This window comes from Octodon degus, unplaced genomic scaffold (assembly GCF_000260255.1).
Source record: "Octodon degus isolate 3935 unplaced genomic scaffold, OctDeg1.0 scaffold00025, whole genome shotgun sequence".
Lineage (NCBI taxonomy): Eukaryota > Metazoa > Chordata > Mammalia > Rodentia > Octodontidae > Octodon > Octodon degus.
In genome coordinates, this window is record NW_004524601.1 from 18,598,566 (window position 1) to 18,613,441 (window position 14,876).

At 38.4% G+C, this 14,876-nt stretch overlaps 1 protein-coding gene across 1 annotated transcript in view; it reads right to left on the bottom strand.

Moving 5' to 3' along the window:
• The window catches only part of Ppp1r1c (protein phosphatase 1 regulatory inhibitor subunit 1C), a 176,367-nt gene that overhangs the window by 148,247 nt on the left and 13,244 nt on the right, over positions 1 to 14,876 (bottom strand). The window contains exon 2 of the mRNA XM_004628639.2: positions 11,354 to 11,419. The gene's annotated coding sequence lies outside the window, so the exon portion shown is untranslated. The remainder of the gene's footprint in view (positions 1 to 11,353; positions 11,420 to 14,876) is intronic.

The following is a 14,876-nucleotide window of genomic DNA, read 5'->3' on the forward strand; positions in this document are numbered from 1 at the left end:
GGTGAATCCTATGAGGCAGCTTCATGACTGTTTTCAATCTGATAAAATTTCCTCCTATGATGAGGCTGCTTAGCAGAATCTCTGTGTAAGGCTCTTAATATACTGAATAAAGAAGTCAGACATAGAAGAAAGATGAGTCAGTCATGTAAGACTAAAAAGCAAGCAAAATTAATTAAAGTAGAGTACTTGCTACCTTTCCAGAGGATCTGTTGATTGATAGAAGGCACAAGGAAGATTCTGGAATGCCTGTGCTGCTCTATATCTTGACCTGGTGCTGGAGTTATCTCCAAGGAGAAGGACCAACTGCCACGTTCTGACTGCCTGGACATCGTTCTCCTGTGCTCCCTGCCAAGCTCACAGCATGTGGCATATATGGGTACTATTCCATCCACATCCCATGCATCCTCCTTTGATTTCCATGCCCACCTCCCAGCTTGAGTGTGCTGTATTCTAACAGTGTACATGGTAAACTTTAGAAGACTGTTCTGGACTCCTTGAACCCTTGTGTCCATGCTTACGCAGACCTGGATGTGCCTCGGAGCCTATGTACCCCCAGGGCAGTGTGTGGCCAGTGACTGGCTGATGTGGAAGAGTGGAAACCTAGTTCTGTTAAGTGGAATATTGTCTGCAGGACCAGGCTGAGGTTGCTTTCCACCTATCAGAGCTCCCTTGCTTAGCTCTGTCCCCTCCTTGACCTGCTTCCTCTCAGGCACTACAGGCTTCTCCTGGGACCATGTACTCTACCAAACTTCTGCCTCCAGACACTCAAGTCCATGTTGACCTCTGAGAATCAGACCCAACGCATCATATTAGAAAGTGAGCTATCACATGAACGTAGCATCCCCTATCCCCCACTCTCCTTTAAGTTCTTAATGCTATTTACCTTGTCGCTTAGTCATTCTTCCAGACAGGGTCTGGAAAGTTTTCCATTAATGAAATGGGCATGCAATCTGGGAGACATGACTCATGACAGATTGATCAATTATTTCCACTTAAGACAAGGATGACTCATCTGACAAGACCTTTAACCACCAGAAAACTCAACACTGGCTGATGAGTGTGGAAGCAAGGGATGGTGGATAGAAAAAAAAATCCAAAGTACAAGTCTTGCCTGGAAAGGGCAGATAATGGGGCTTGAGAGTGATTCCCTAGGAATGCAATGGATAATTATAAAATTTGATCACTTGGCCAGAAGAAAAGAGACTCAAAACAGAAATAGTTTTGAGCAAAAGACCATCTATGAATCTTACGTACAACTAACCTTGAACTGATTATTATTCATGAATTCTCCATATGAACAATTGAATGAATATGCATGATGAAAAGTCAAAGGGATGTCTAATAATTTTAAGTGGTTGAGAACAGAGCCATTACGGCTTGTCCCAGACAAAGCCTACATTGCTTCATGTATTAAGAACTTGCTTGATCAGATCTGTCCAGTGAAGAAGAATGACGATGCTCCTCTTCCCAATTCAAGCAGCTGAGGAATTGTTTTTCTACAATCTGTTTTAAGGTTTAATAGTATGAACAGCTGGTAGTGAGTTTTAGAAATAATTACAGAGAGAGGCAGTAAACAGAATTATGTAACATTTCAGATGGAAATTTCAAAAATAGTGTTTGTAATCTATACTTGACAACTTCAATTTACTTAGAGCATCTAAAATATCCTTAGATGACATTTGAAAACACATGCCAAAAGATGGTACATATTACAGGATTGACTTAGCTGGACTGAATGGTTATTAAAATTAGCAAAAGAAAGTATAATACAAAGTGAGATGAATAAAACCAAAAAAAATTCTGTGTGCCATAAAAGTACACAGCCTAGACTGAAGCCTGTTAACATTTCCACGGTGCTTGATTGTGTATACTAACTACATTGGAAGAAGTTTCTTCTCATAGGCAGGAAAAGAGTTATTTATTTACATTTCATGAGGAAAATAGTCCCTCTAATTCAAATGTCTCTCAAATAGGAGATTAGTAGGAAAACATCATCTGAGAACGGGTACATTCTGAAAGAATATCTCAAAGGCTTGTGTGAATTTAGGTGGTATGATCACTAGAGTGAAAGCCATTGTATTACTGTGACACAAGCTTACTCATGTTTATAGCAGCTCTTAGTAACTAACTCTTGGAAATGCCCCACATATTCATCACCAAATTAATGGATAAAGAGAATGTGGTATTTAGATACATTCGAGTACTACTGTGCCACAAAGAAGAATAGACTTCGAGTTATTCATGGGAAGATGGACTTACCTTGAAACTATAATGTTAAGTATAATAAATCGGACAAGCTTAAATATCACGTTTATCTTGTATGAGAAATCGAAGATATAAGTAAATGAAAGGGCAAAGTAAAAGATAGCTATTAAGAGACAGGGAAACCCGGGCTCTGGATCACAACTGTCCAAGGGGGAGTGGGTATAGAACTGGCCTTGGAAGATGCGACCTGGAGACAGATGAAGGGGATTGCGCAGAGATGCCTTCTCGCATGTGTAGGCTCTCTCTACGTATCTGGTTCTAGTGACAATGCCAAGTGCTCGCCTTTCTAGCAATTACTTCTGGCTTACACCAGCAAAGAGAGGAAGAGTGGCCTCCCCAACACGTGGCAGGCAGGAGCCCTGCAGTGAGGGTCAGCTGCATCCTCTTCAGACAAAGCCTTCAAAATGGGAAGGGGACCAAGAGAGGGAATGCAGTGTGGGAGAGATGAGAAATAGGATTAAGACGTGTTATGGACACGTACAAACTCCCATGACAAATGCAATCACCATGCACTGCAAATGTGTAAAATAACAACAGAAATTTTAAAAATAAATCTCATAATTTGTGTAGAAAACATTCTAAACCAAGGACATCGCAGACCAAAATAAAACTGATCTTTCTCGGAGTGATGAGATTAAACAATCTGACATTTTTCTGACATCTATTTCCGTGACTGACAAATACTGAAAGAGAAAGGGGAAGCACATTTACACACACACACACACACACACATGACCTTTATGTGTTGGAAAAGAAATTATCCTTGTGCAGGTGTTCCCTAGGTAAGTCATGCTTTACAATGATCCTCTTGAAGGTTATGAATATTGGCCAACGTATGGTAAAAGGGGTAAAAAATGTGGAGCAAGTTTCAGAGAAAAGGCACAGGCAAAGCAAATGAGGCTGATGTCAAAGGACTTTTCGAATGCCAAGTTTCCATCACATTGAGAGGTACCAGCTGGCTCTGTGGGACAGTCTGGCTCATATCTGGCACTTCCTATGAGTCACATCTTTCATCGGAATGTCGAAGAATATTTTGTAAATACAAAACCTCAATAACATCTGCATCAACTTCTTTGTTGTATAAATGGGCTAAGAAGCCATCAAAGAGCTTCTAAAGTTGGCAGAGGTCACCTGGGCTGAGACTGAGCATATAGCAGCAACCCTTCCCAGTATAGTCCTCAATTAGGATTTGAGAATTGCACAACTTATACCCTAGGACAGTTAAACCTTTGCTTTTAACTCTTCTGAAATAATTCTTATGGCAATAGCCCTAGAGGAAACTAATTCTTTACTTATATAAATGTATAGATAAGTACATTTATCTATAGATAATGATATGGCAATGTCATAAAAAGATTTGTAGCCAGACATATGGCAGCAGACTTGCAGGTTGGCTTGGCTCCTGGCCACGGGCCTCTCTGCCAGTGTTTCTGTGCCCGAGAGCAGAACAGGGAAGTCTGGCGGCAATATATAGAAAGACGAGCTACTTAAGGGGTTTCCCAATGCTTTTTGTCAGTCGTGATGTTCTGAACACCTCTTCATTCTTGGCTAGAAGTCAGAGGTTCCCTAATTGTCCTGGTCCGTGGCTCCCTAAGGACTCAGTAAGTCCTTCACGGTGTCCATGGGTTAAATGAGGCAGCTACGAGTTCCATGTATGAAGCTTTTACGTCTGGACAACTTAGTCCTCGTGGTTGCGGTGGGGCCTGACGAAGCTCTACAGGGTGTCACCGCACAGGGGCCTGGGCACTTGAGTGCTCCCTGGGAACACAGGCTCAGACCAGAGCTGAACTAGGTGGAATGGGTACAGCACTGGCCTTGGAAGATGGAATCTGAAAACAGATGAAAGGAATTCCATGGAGATGCCCTTCTCTCACTAATAGACTCACTCCACTTGTCTGGTTCTAATAAAAATGCCAATCATCTCCTTTCTACCAATTACTTCTGCCTTGCCTCAGCAAAGAGAAGAAGAGCCAGCCTGTCCTACACATGACACAGCGAGGGTCAGCTGTGTCCTCTTCGGACAAAGCCTCCAAAATTATAACACCTTTACACTGGTTTACCTTATTAAAGCTTTCCTTTGTTTCCTATAAAATCATTGTACAAACTACACATCTTTAATGACACAATATAGCTGTGCCGGCCCCACCACCAGCACACACTGAGTCGGCAATTGAGACTGGGCGTGGTGGTGCGCGCCTGTAATCCCAGCCTTTAGAGGCTGCAAGCAAGTGGATCACTACGAGTCTGATCTAGTAGTGAGACCCTGAATGCCCTGTAGACCCTTCCCTAAAATGCAATAAATAAATAAATACACACTACAAATGAAATTAACTTCCGCTTGCACATGAGTCACAGCAAAGGAAATAGATGTTGGTTTTAACACTGAATGAGGAAGCCAAGCTTATCAGCAGAAATGTAATTTTTCTGAGAGCTTGAAAGGGACCCTGGAAGGAAGAGGCAGTCCTGTGGCCATCTGACGCTCAACTTTCTTGAGCTCCTGACAGGCCTGATCTACTGTGGAGCTGTGTCGCACTCAGCCACCTTTATGTAGCTTGGATTTGGGAAAAGAGTAGCAGAACTTATTCCTTCATTTCCAATGACTAGTGATTCTCCCGAGTCACATCAAGAATACCGAGAAGTTTCTAATCCAGCTTTGGTTACATCACCACATGTCAGACTGGTCTCTTTGCTGTGGGAGATAAAGTGGTGGTCGAGAAAAAAATTTATTCTGGTGTACTAGCTGATGCAAAAGAAGCACAGAATTCTTCTGCTTTAAGGTTATTTATGGAGGAAACGGGTGATGTCAGACACAGGAGAAGATTTGTGGCCGAAAGACCCATATCCGATCCAATGAGATGCTCACCTTTTCTGCAAGACTCAGGAACTAAGATCACTGTCTCCCTGGGCTCTCCTAGTCTGCAGTTAGTTTGCTCAGGGTAGAGGTGCTGGTACATTACACAGTGGACACGCTCCAGAGGGTGGCCACTGTAGGCCCTCTTGCTGACCACTAAACAAATAGTAAAGAAAACATAAATTACCGAATTATGATGGAAGACCAGGGTCCAGTGAGGTTAAATAGGAACCCTGGCTGGAAATTTAGTCTCAAAAGTTTAGCTGCAGTGAAAATATAACATGCTGTTATGAACGGGACTCAATTTCTTCTTCCAGGAGCTACAGATGAAATTTCTGCTAAGTGTCAAAGGCCACGTAGGAAAGGAGCAGGGAACAGATGACTTGCCCTCCCCAAGCTCGGCCTGGTGCTTAAGAACAAGAGAGTTTTACGACTTGGAAAATGGAGAGGTTGAGGCCCTGTGCCTTCCTCTCTGGCCTCAATTTTTTTTCTTCTCAAACGAGAGGTTGGACTACAAGATCGCTTTTGCCCTCTTGTTCTGGCTCTAGCACCAAAGAAAGGTCACTTCAAAGTCAGTGAATAGATGCAGTGACATAAATAGACTTCAATGTATAAACACTATGTTATCCAAGGGAAAAATAGAGATGATAGACTACATGTTTTAAAATAAACTCACTGTGGTTTTTGATTCTCAATTACAATGTTGAATTTTATGAGTATTGATTTCCTAAGAAAAGAAAGTCTACAACTGCTACCTCCCTTAAGTACCTTTCTATTCATTTTAAATAAGGCCATTAACATTTTTCAGACAATATATATTTTTATTTATAATATAATAACTTTCAATTTAAATGTCCTCTTACCCTCACCAGAGGACCATTCTTATGCAATTAAAATGAAAGGTTTAAGTCTGAATACATAAAAAATTTAACCTTGCCATTTATAAGAAAAACAACACCTTGCTCACCTAAAATAAAAATAAAAAATTCCTTGTAAAACATTTCAAATATTGAAGCAAAGTATAACTGACAACAATGGAATGAGGTAGACACTGAAGGACAGAAAGGTGACGTCTTTGATTTGCTTAATGTCACAATTCACCTTATTTTATCTATGAGGTAGTTTTCCTACTTTGCAAACAAGGAACTTGAGTTTTGAAATTGCATGTTCTCACTACAGCAATAGACTTGAAATTAGATGCACCTAGTTTTGCAAAAGCTTTTGTAATTTTCTCCTTATACTATATGTGATCCTAATACATAATCCCTGCTTTTCAAATTATTCAGGAAGGACGTCTTCACTGTCCTTCATAGAATAAGGAGGCAGCTGGAAAGGATTAAAAAAAGAAAAGAAAATACTGTTTTAAAAAAATTGCTACCATTCTGTTGGCCCCAAATGTTGCCAGACTTGTCTTGCTCTAACTCTTCAGTCCTTGTTGTGCTCAAGGTAGACTCCTGAAGTTCCTGGGCCTCCACTCTCCCCAGCCTCAGCTTCTCAATTTAGTCTGTTTTCTACTCAAAGTCCCTTTCTCTCTTCTCAGCATGTAGGACACCTATCCATCCTAAAAGTCCACTTGAAGAACTCCTTTTGCAGGAAAATTCCTTATTCCTCCAAACTAGGTAAAATCTTGTACATTTAAAATTCATGTCTTTCATTGGCCCCAAAAGCCCAAGCTTGCCCGTGGAAAGAAGATGAGTACTCAAGCCAAATGCACAGTGCTTGTGCTGTAGCCCTGTGCATCCAACTGTTGATGGTGAGAACTTAGTGAACAACGTCTGTAAGCCTTCCATTTCCTCAATTACAAAGGGGAGCAAATGATTCCTACTAAAATATCTACCTTGTAGAGTTCTTAAAATGATCTCGCGTTACATCAAGTGATGAGTAAATGTAAAAAATATTAAAAATTAAAGAATGATGTATTATCTCTCAGGAGAAACTTAAATAGGTCCCTAACTATTGTATTTATGCTTGATGTTTTGGCATTAAGTCTTCCAGTCTGGTATATAATTGAACAACTAGAAGTCAATTCAGTAAAGAAACACATCCACTCTCTTATCAGTGTCAGGCTTTCCCGCCCCAGGGTGGAGGCCCCGGCTGGCAGGGCTGTCTCTAAAGTTCTCACTATGCCTCCTCCTGCACTGTGAAAGCCATCGCCCCAGCCTGTCTGGTGTAGGATGTCGCTGAAAGGATGTGGCATCAGTGCCGTCTCTTCTGACTTTTCCTACACTTATTGTGAATCTTTGGAGCTTCTCACTGAAGATCTGGAACGCAGTTCCCTGATGCTGTAATAACATCCTCTGGCAATCTCTGCTCTAAGCATATAGAAACCTATTACTTCTTCAGTTAGCATAGCCCACTTTCAGAAGAGAATCTTTGAACCCCAGTGAGCTGACCTCAGGTTAACGCACTTTTGCAGATTTTAGCTGGGGTTAGGGTATTGAGGGGGTGACAGTGAACCTTATCCTAGTGGATTCTCTTTAAGTTGGGGAGCAAACTCAGACATCCCATGCTGAAGTGAAACATCACTATGTCCTTGCATATCCACAACACAGATGTCAAAATCTCCTTATAGTCCCCATGAAGCCCCACTTACTATCTTAAACTGAGGGTAAAGGAAGGTAAGAGGTGACAGAGAAGACTCTTGAGGTCACACAAGGAAATCTCTCTGCTCTCCAGCTTTTCTCCTTTTACCTTTGCTGGGTTACATGACCATGTGGGCAAAGCCAACTTCCCATCCCTGAGCAAGTCAGTGAGGCCTAGTACCTTTGCTTCTGAGGCACTGGGGAGGAGGGGAATTTTTCCTTGGAATCTACTATGTTCTTTGTCTTTGGGCTCCAGTTTTAAAACATGCTACACAATGACTGGGCCTAGGGAACAGGCAGCCCATCAATGCAGAAGTCATCAAGAACCAAGGAAGCTCAATCTTCTCGCTGCTCATAAACTATTTTGCTCTTTTTCCTTTCCCCCATTTGACTTTCTTTGCCTCTATGCAAATGCAAAATTTGGCCACCACACTCCTTCTCATTTTATATGCTTGTTCCCACAGGCCAGCAGAGCCTGATTAGTTTGAATACCAGCTAAAAATTCCTAGAGAAGGAAGACAATCAGCCTAATCTGGACTGGATAATGGATCCAATCAGGACAGTACAACTTTCAAACGAAGGGAGAGGTGAGTGAACAGTCAATATCATAAATACTTGTATGGCAGAATTGGACCTATGCTCACACCTTCCCAATGCCTAATATAGGTCAATGCTTAGTATGTTTTTCTCCTCTTCCAAAGCATTTATTCTCTGACTATGTATTCTGTAACAGATATGGTGGTTAGCTATCTAACACTCCCGCTTTTCTTAGGGACTACTCTAATTTTCATTGAGATCTTCACCTCTGATGAGCATCGCACACTGTGGCTGAAGCTCAAACTCATGAATATAATCCCTCTGCTGGCCAGTTTCTTGCACAAAGGTGACTAGTGTGAGGTTAATGAGATCAAAGAAGAGGATGTGGACAAGGGGATACATTTGTCCTTCCTTGCACATTTCCTGAAAGTGAGTCCCTCTTCCTCCATTGATGTGCACGGAGAAGCACACTGCCATGCAGGTGACACAAACATCTTTTGGCCACAAAACAGAACCAAGACTAAGGAGAAGTAATCCCTGCAAGAGGCAGAGAAGAGATTAAAGGAGACAGTAGAACACCCAATTCAACCACACCTGGGGCCAACTAACCTGCCAACTTCCACTTATATGGATGAATAAAGCCCTGTTGGCACTTCAACCATCTTGGATTGGGTTCCAGAAAGACGTTCTGTGTGTATTTGCCCAAAACTCTCACGTGTCAGAGAAAAATGCCAAAGAATTCTGATCTTCCATAAGGGAATTTATAAATTGACTTTTTAAAACAAATCCCAAAAGATTCAAAAATTAAAACTCCAAAATGAAAAAGATACAGTAATACTAAAACCTTTCAGAGAATATACTGGATACACAGAAAAGTCTTGGAAAAGAATATTGAAATACTTTTATTTGATCATAGAAAACTGATCAATTTTTCAGTAAGAAGAAGCAACAAGAGACCCAATCAAATGCTATATGGACTATCTTCTGCCACCAGAGATAATTTTCAAATGGCTCAAAAATGAAAAAGGATATAAAGTTGCTAACAACCAAGGATACTAATAAGATCTGAGAAAAATTAAAGGCTACTCCATATAGAAACCATGTAAAATAACATTGTTAGAGAACAGGTTTTGGCCCCCTTTTTCAGAGGCCTTACACACCAAGACCCAAGATTAAAAACAGCTGAAGAGATTTCAGCTAGCCCAGAACTGCATTCCCAGGTCATATGCAGAGGATTGAAAGAGGCAGCAATCCTGAAGCCAGATCCTGGGGCCTGAAGACAAGCATACACTAGCCATAAAGACGCCATACTAGAAATGCTGCAAAGAGAAAAAAGCCCTTGCTCATATTACCAGATATAAGCATATAAAATTGGTCAAAAAATCAAGTATTAATTGTTCCTTTCAATAAGCCAATAGAAACGACAGTATGCACTGTAACAACCATTGTTGAATTCCTATCCTCTTGTTTTATGAAATTCTGTATCATTTCTAATGTTCTTATTATTTTTATTCTCTTTAAAATAAAAACCAATCAATCAATCAATCGATAAAAGAAAAATGGACTTCAGCATCTAGTTCTAGTAGTAGTCTTGTGAAACAGCAGAGAAGTAACTTAGAACTGACTATCACTTTAAAAAACTTTTTTGTTCTGTGACACCCAGGTCTTCTTAATTGTTTTTCTATGTACATGCTTAGAAAATATATTTGTGCAGTGAAATGATATTTTATATGCATTATCGGGCTTTTCTTTTGATCATTCATTGCACTTTTAAAATCTTATCTTTATACCAAATATTTTATCTTTAGAGATATTCATTTCCTCTGGGAAGATTAAGATTATTTTAGTTAGAATAGAAAAAGAAAGTTTTTAGAGTTTTATTTTGACTTCCAAAAATGGGCTATTAAATTTAGCTTTAGTTGGTACACTCTTGAAGCCAGTGTGTAGTTTCAGAAGAAAATCAAGAGATAAAGTTAGGAAAGAACTTTTTTTTTTCTTTTGCTTTTTGTGATCATTCTTTTAAATATTAAGAAAAAATGCCTGTTAGATAAAATAGTTTTTACTAAAACCTTTTAATATAAAAAGATACAGGAGATAACAGAGCAGACTTCTAGCCTAAAGAGAGGAACCAAGAAGCAACAAAGTCTTTCTTAAATGTAAAAAGTACCCTCAAAGTGAGTAAAGCAATAGAACAAGTTATGTGTGTTTTCAGAGAAAGCCCTGCCCCACCTCGAACTCAGATAACAAGGAGGGTAGTTTAAAGGAGGCACTAAATTGGCTTCCAGAAAACTCCAAAATAGCTCCGATCTCTGAACAAAATGAACTTTCTTTTACTTTTGCCCTTAACTTTGAATTGGAGGAAGTTTCAAAGAAGCTTGGAAATTGAATGAAGCGTGCGACCTGGGCAATGGAAGCTCAAAGTAAGGCAAGAAAAACCACACTTAGACAAGCTGGATTTCAAGACAAGTGCAGTTAAAAAGAAATACACAAGGAAGGTCATTATACAATGAGAAAGGGTCGATTCTGAAAGAGAAAATAATGCAAAAGGCATATGCATCCAAAATGCCTGAACACTTGAAAACATAAAGCAAATATTAATAAACCAAAAAGGAGTGAGACATGCCAATATCTTAATAATGGGATACTTTAGTTGCAGCAATGAACAGATCGTATGGAGATAAAATCAACAAGGACATAACAGAGTTAAATTGCATCCGTGACCACATGTGCCTCATGCATGTCTGCACAGCATTCCATTCAACAACTACAGGACGCACGCTCTCAGATTCTTCAGGAAGCAATGACAGGGCACAAGATATTTCTCAGCAAACTTCAAAATTTTTTGAAATTGTATCAGGTATGTTTTCTAACCACAGTGCAATAAAATTAAAGTTCAGCAAGAGAAACTTTAGAAGTTAGTCAGGTACATGGAAATTAGCTTACTATTGACAAGCCAATGGGCCAAAGAAGTAATCAGAAAGGAAATGGTAAAGTTTCCTGAAACAAATGAAAATGAAAGCACAATGCACAAAAACCCACTGGATGCAGCAAAAGCAATACTAAGAACCAAGTTTAGCGCAATCAATAACTGCATGGAGAAAACACAGAAAGAACTCACATATAGCTGGGATGATTTTGATGTCCACCAATGAGAGATGTCCACAGTACTGAATATAAAGATATCCTACAAAGAAAACAGAAATGTAAGAGTTTAGCAGTGAGATGAAATTCTATTTTCAGTTAAGTTTTTTACAAGCTTAGCTTAAAAAACTGAAAAATTAACCTCAAAAGAATCAGTGTTATCTATGACTAGTCAAAGCAATTACTAATGTCCTTTAAAAGGAGTACCACAAAACACAACACGTGATAAAATGTCATGGTATCCAGTATTTAATAAAAAATAATAAATAAGAAAAGATATCCCATAACCAGATGAACCAGATAATAGAAACAGGATATGAGACACTATAGAAATTAGTAAATATGACTTTAAAATAGATTTTATATATATGCAAAGTTTCAACAAAGAAGGAGCATAATACAGACAAAAACTGGAAAACATACAAAGAACAAAATGGAACTTACAGAAGTGAAAATAACAATTTTGAAAATTTCACTAACATATTAACAGCAGGAAATTATATAATCCTGCAAAAAATCCATGAACTTGAAGACATATACAAAATGAAGTTGAGGGAGAGAGAGAGACAGAGACAGAGACAGAGACAGAGACAGAGACAGAGAGGCAGAGAGACACAGAAAGAGAGACAGAGAGAGAGACAAAGACACAGACAGTGACAGAGACACAGAAAGAGAGACACAAAGAGAGACAAAGACACAGACAGTGACAGAGACAGAGAGAAAGACAGACAGACAGACAGAAAGACAAGCATGTAACTGGCTTCTAGAAGCAATACATAGAATTACAGAAAAACATCTGAAGAAAAAATGGCTGAAAGATTTCAAAATGATATAAGTATAAACCCATAGATTCAAGAATTTCACTAAAAAATTTCAACCACACCAAAGCAAAGCATAATCAAATTGCTAATAAATAAATAAATAAATAAATAAATAAATAAAATAACCAATCTTAAATGTAGATGGAGTGTTGGAGTGTGAGGGATTAGGGGCTAGACTTGCTATTATTTAGACCTTATGGCATTATATTTTGAGATATTGCCAGACATTCATTTTAAAACCTGGCATTAAATAATGGCACCCTTATTTAGAAAATATCTTTTTATACCTTTATAATCCCCATATTGGTGTTACAGTTTACATTACTCTGACTATTCTAAACTTTAAAAATGTATTTCATCATCCAAAACAATTTACTTGAAATAATTTTGCCACCTAACAATATTTGCATTCACAGATCTTTTCTTTAATGACTGAATTGCCTAATGTTTTCATGATTCATTGGTTTCAACACTTTGTCACTTTTTGATCCAATACTTTACATTTCTAAACTTTTATTTGTTAATTTATAATAGAACAATAAAGTGTGTGACATTTATATTTTTTAATTTATATTTTCATTGATAAATTTTATATTTAACCTGCATGAAACATTAGTGTCATTAACTTTTAAGAGTCCTGAGAGATCTCAACATCTCTGCCTGGCAGGCAAGAGGAAGACGAGAGGGTCCAAATCAATTACCTTGGGTAGGCTGAAGTGGTGAGCAATATTTCTGAGCCAATAAAGCCAAAACCACATCACTGCAAAACAGCACCAGAAAAAGAAATCCTCACATCAACAACAAACTCTTGGCCAGAGATTTAGAGCACAGTGCCTGCCTGGCAAGGTTGAGGTCATGAGTTTGATTCCTGGTGCAAAACAAAACAAAAACTCTCTTCACTCTAGTTGAGCTCAAACCTCAGCATGCGCGCACACACACACACACACACACACGCACAGAATAAAAATGAACGCAGAAAAATAAGACACCAAAATGCCCTCCAAAGATTCCCAACTCCCCCAAAGCAGACCTAATGGGTACCAACACAGAGCAATGCCAACATCAGACAGCTGAACTGTAGGAAACGATTAAAGAGTGGACAGATAAATTTGGTGAGTTCAAAGACAACATAACCCAAAAGAGAGTGGAACTATCATAAAAAATGGCCAGTGTGGCTATGGAAGAAATAAATACAAATTTAGAGGAGCTGATCAAAATATGAACAACAAATTCATAAAGCATATAGACTCCGCAAAATGGTTCCAAACAAAAATCCCAGAGATTAAAAAAAAAAATTCTGAAGAATCCATAAAGAGCAGAAACAAACAATGTGAAGATAGGATTTTAGAAATCTAGGACAAAATGAAAATTCATAATGTATTACTCAGAAAAGTCTTAAAAAAGATTAAAGCACAAGAAAAATCCTTCCAACACCTAGTTGATGAGCCTAACAAGAACAACCCAATGCTAATTGAAGTTAAGAGAGAAATAGAAGCATACACATGGAGTTTTTAAAAGTTTACAAAAACAATAGCAGAAAATTTTCTAATTATGAGGGAATAATGCAGAGAACAAATAAGTGAGGCTTACAGTACACCAGATGACTACGATGGAACAAAGCAGCTTCACACAGCACATTATAGTCAAAATCCTAGATACGCAACGAAAGACAATCTTAAAAGCCATCAGAGAAAAGCAAGAAAACACTTATAACTGTAAACTAAATAGGATTATAGCAGTCTTCTCAACAGAGACTTACAGGTCTGGGGCATTTGGACTGAAGTGTTTCAAGCCCTAGAAGAAAACAATTTGCAACCCAAACTAATATTCCTGAAAACATTTTTTTTTTCAAAACTTCATGGAAAAGTAAGTAAACTTCATGTGACTGGTATATGAACACCAAACTAGCACTTCAGAAAATATTCCAGAATAGACAGAGACAAAAGAAAAATAAGCCAAAAGGGCAAATGGAAAAAATACAACAAACAAGGTCAGTAGTCAAAGAAAAATGGAAAAATAAAAGAGTCAATAACAAGAAAAAACACAATTTCAGGAATAAATAAGTATCTTTCAGTAATAACTTTCAATATAAATGGTTGCAACTCCCCTCAATTAAATGGAATTGAAAAAAAAAATAAATACTTGCAAACTTATTCCTGGAAGCTAGCATGACCCCAATCCCAAAACCAGACAAGGATCTAACTGCCGAAGAAAGGCTAGTCTCTTTGATTAATATAAACAAAAAATCTTCAGTAAGATACTGGCAAATGAAATACAAAGAATCATGAAAAGATTACACGTAATGGCTAAGTAGGTTTCCTTACATCCATTCCTTCCAGGGATGGAAGGACTCATCAACACATGAAAATAAGTAAATAAATGTGACAGACCACACAATAGAAGCCAAGAAAAAAATCACAGGACTGTATCAATTGATGCAAAAAGAAAAGCTTTCAAAAAGTTACAATGTCTACATATGATAAAAAGTCTTGAATAAAATAGCCATAGGAAGATTTTATATTGATGTGATAAAGATCATTTATGACAAACAAATAGAATCATATTAAATGGAGAAAGCTGAAAACTTTCCCACCAAAATCAGAGACAAGATAAGACTATCCACTATCACTAGTCTGATTTTCTTTCTTTCCTTTTCTTTTTTCTTTTCTTTCTTTCTTT